At 41.1% G+C, this 4103-nt stretch overlaps 1 long non-coding RNA gene across 1 annotated transcript; it reads left to right on the forward strand.

The window, feature by feature from the left end:
* The first annotated feature begins 460 nt into the window (after positions 1-460).
* On the forward strand, positions 461-1850 carry LOC144327695 (uncharacterized). Its single transcript, XR_013392775.1, has 2 exons — positions 461-856; positions 940-1850. It is a non-coding gene; the product is annotated as an uncharacterized LOC144327695 (long non-coding RNA).
* The last annotated feature ends 2253 nt before the right edge of the window (positions 1851-4103 follow it).

Below are 4103 nucleotides of genomic sequence, written 5' to 3' on the forward strand. Positions count from 1 at the left end.
TTATTGTGTTTTCTCTTTTCTCTTTTAATAGCAAAATAGTACTGTGGCCGGATCTAAGGTGGGCCACATCACTACCATTTCCTTGTTTCACCCATGCAAAGTGAACAGCTTTTGTGAGGAAAATAAAATAAAATAAATAAGCATGACCTTTAGTCTGTGAACTTGGGATTCTCCCAGTTCTGAAAATCAGCTCCTCAAAAGAAGAGATTTCTAGAGAGGGATAGATAGAGGTAGGCACCAAACTGAGAAATTCCCACCCTGCATTCTGCCAGTTGATGGATAGAGGGGACATCAGACTAGGTATCCCCTTTAGATCTCAACAGATAGCAGTATTCATATGGGTAAAACTAGTACTCCCAAAGATATACAGGGGACCCAAGCTGCTAAGAAGCCACAACCAGTACCTCCAGTCATACCATGAAAACTACAGATAATCTGCGTTGCATGGCCTTTCCTGCTGCATCGCACCAGGAAATGGGTAGATAAATTTTGCAAAGAGCTGTAATTTCCAGACAGACTCAAGGCCATCACATGTAGACTGCACTCAATGAATCAATCCAAGAACTGAACAAAGCAAAGCATGACAGTATTCTCCAATTTAGGGATGTGACTGGTGATTATAAAAGGAATGCTGGGCTGCAGAATTCAGTAGCAAGGATGGGTCCTGAAGCATTCTCTGAACCTACTCTTTCAAGCAGTCCCACCCAGAATAGATTAACTGCCATATTCAAGATGAGAAGAGCATTCAGTTACTGGAAGTCCCTTTCTGGATACAGCCATAGGCACAAAGGAAGTCTTACACTGACTTTTCTACCTCAGCATTGTCTGCAGCTCATAAATGAGCCCCCTGAAACAGGTATGTTTTCAAAGCAGAGTAACCAAGAATCCCAGAGCCATGAAGCTGCTAGAAATTCAGGTTCCTCTCTCCCTCTTTTGCAGAAGTGGGAGAGCTATTGCTCTACATGCAAAAGGTCCCCGGTTCATCTCAAGGGATGGGGAAGACTCCTGTCTGAAACCCTGGAGAGCTACTGCCAGTCTGTGAAGACGGCACTAAGGCAGATGGACCAGTGGCCTAATTTGGTACACGACAGCTTCCTATGTTCCCCGGGGATTTATAGCTTGAGCCCATGCTTCCCCCTGTATTTTCCATTTTGCGTGCCAATAAGTCTTCCAATTTCGTAATGTTTACTCTGATTCTCCCATCGCTGAAATGTCACCCCATCACTCCTTGTTGTTGCCATGTTGACTCCAACAGCCAAGCGGATTAACCCAGATATGATGTATTGTAAACTCTCAGTTTTGAAATAAATGCACATTAGGTGTCAATTTTATTTACAGCTTTCTGACTGGTGACAAATAAAAAGCGTTAAAAAACCCCAGACCTTATAGGGCTCTATTGTTGTCTAGGTGCTCCTGGTGACATGGACAAATCGCTTAAGCTTCATGTTGGTGGTTTATAATTTAGGCAGAAACCTTTGCTAATACTTTATGTCATACAGATGGGCATAATTAATCCCCCTTTTATATATACATATAGAGAGAATTTTGTGTGTGCAGCATATCCTATGGCATTCAAGCTTTCAATGCTAATCCTTGTTTTGATGCTCTAAGGAAAGTGCCAAGGGGTTAATAATTAACCCCCTCTGGGGAGGGCGGTTTGAGGCTTTCTCGGCCTTCTTATGCCACCTAACGTTCTTGAAAAGCTTTTTTGTTTTATTGTTGTAATCTTTCATTTAAAGAAATTCCTGCTGGAGAACTCTTTCAATTTGCTCTGCGGAGCAGAAATAAACTGGCTTATCTGAGATCTTTTAATATCACAGTCAGACTTTTAATAAACGTGAATTTCATCAGTTGCATTTTTTTTCTTCCTTTGCTGGCAAGATAATTTTGTATTAACACATCACACCTTATCACCCAATAACACTTAGTCCCTGTAATCTTATGACAGGGTAATTTCTGTCGCAACGTCCCTCGTGTCAAATCGGCTCCATTCCATTACTGCCCAGCCTGATCAGAGAGTCTTGGCTTGGTAATGAATATTCTAGCTTCGGAGCTTTTATCTAAGGATTATAAAATGAATGAATGCAGAGTTTAGCCAGAGGGAGTTACTGCTTCATTTTGGTTTGTTAATGTCATTGGAATAAATGTGACAAGCACACACTGATTAGAAAAGTAAGATGGGGGAAGAAATCCATTATATCCAGCAGTGGTGCACATCCCTCATAGTGTTCCAGCGAGAGGAGACACTTCTCTTGGTCCTGCAGCAAAGGCTCACAGACTATTCTTGCATCACGAGTTGGCCATACTCTGTTTTGTGATTGGAAAAATGGTCCAGTGTCACCTGCATCCCCTCTGTAAACCACAGCCGGAGGTTAGAACTGTTAGAAAGGTCTCCATGCATGGTGTAAGGCTCGTAAAGCAGCAAGCTTTCTGAAACTAAGCAAATCTGGGTCTTGTCAGTGCCTGGATTGGGAACCTTCTGGAACACTATGTATGAATTCTGTGACGGAAGAAAGGCAGGATATAGACGAAATGAAACAAAATGACTCTCCCTAGTTCAGTTGGTGGGGAAACTGAACTGTGTTCAATGCAATATAAAATATATTTGTTATGAGCACATGGTGTCTTCCAGATGCTGTTGGATGCCAGCATGACTCCCATTATCCCTGACCACTGGAATCCAACAATATCTGGAAAGCACCACACTGGATATGCCTGAACTAGAGGTAGCCCAGTTACATTTTCCAGGCAGACAATATCAAGGGGGAGTTGCAGCCCTTGTTCCACCCTTTTCTCTCCAATTTTGGCTTGAGGACTAGGGCTGTGCATACCTACCTCGATCCATACAAAGATGATCTGGGGTGACTCAACCCAGATCCTTGCCCTGAACTAATATGGGGCCTTGCACAGTCTTTAATTAGAGTCTTTAATTCACATATTGGTGTGAATAGTGAAATCTTCCATTTTGTTCAGTTGTCTTACCTTGGAAGCAATGCATATAATCGTACTTCCCCTTTTGCCTGATCTGCGAAAAGCAATGACCTTGGAATAGGAATTAAATAATAATAATAGTTCAGCCTCTTTACTCTTTACTTTTTAATAATCTTGCAATGAACAAGCATAAGAACTTATGGTATTCCATATTCGTGGTGCATTCTTTGTTCTGTTGTTGTGTCATCAAATGCTTGTTCCTTGCAAGGTTATCAAATGATTACTACCTGTCCACATTCTTGTCACATAAAACTATTGCGTACCTTTTAGGCATAATGAGTGATATCCAACTACGCCATACTCAGAGTACTTGAGTCTATTGAGTCCAATGCACCTAATCCAATAATGACTAATGTTGGTTATCACCCAGTTAAGTCAATTATGGTGAGCCATAGCTATGAGATGTTCAAGACCAACTTAAGATTTGTGAAATTTTCCCAAGAAAGGGGAAAGCTTGCAATCCAATAAGAAAACTTGTGCTATAAATATTGCCCATGATGTGAATAGCTTGTATATGTAATAAAAAGATGAAGGCAGAATCAAGACAACCGTGGAATAAATAATAAGCAACCAAGACCTTCAAGTATGAGGATGCAGAGTGAAAGATCGCCTGGTCACATTGTTAGCTACAGTCAAGGCCCAAATGAAGAGATGAAATAATTCTTGGCCAGAAACAGATATGAAAAGATACATGCAGAGATCAGTGAACATATGCACACAATGATGCACACAGAAAGACTAAACCCACTGGTGATTAAAGAACAACAAAGCAAAGACTAGGTGAAGCATATCTAACACCTCCACACCCCTACAGCTTCACTGCATTGTTGTAAGCGCACAGATCTCAATTATATCAAGAAAAACTTGGTTGTTAAATTTCTTTAACATGGAAATGGTGAACATGTTACGGGAAACAAGAAACAGTAGGGTGTGTGAAGAGTACCTGTTTTAACTTGGTAATAGCAGAGAAGGTGTAGACAAATACATTGAGCAAGGTTCACTTCTTTAGAAGCCTTCTGGCATGCAAGATGGGATCTAGGAAGGCCATGGAACATCTTCAGACCATAGTAGGTCTATTCTTGCGTGCTTTGAGGTCTTTAATACATGAAGGT

The sequence above is a fragment of the Podarcis muralis genome, chromosome 5 (assembly GCF_964188315.1).
Source record: "Podarcis muralis chromosome 5, rPodMur119.hap1.1, whole genome shotgun sequence".
Classification (NCBI taxonomy): domain Eukaryota; kingdom Metazoa; phylum Chordata; class Lepidosauria; order Squamata; family Lacertidae; genus Podarcis; species Podarcis muralis.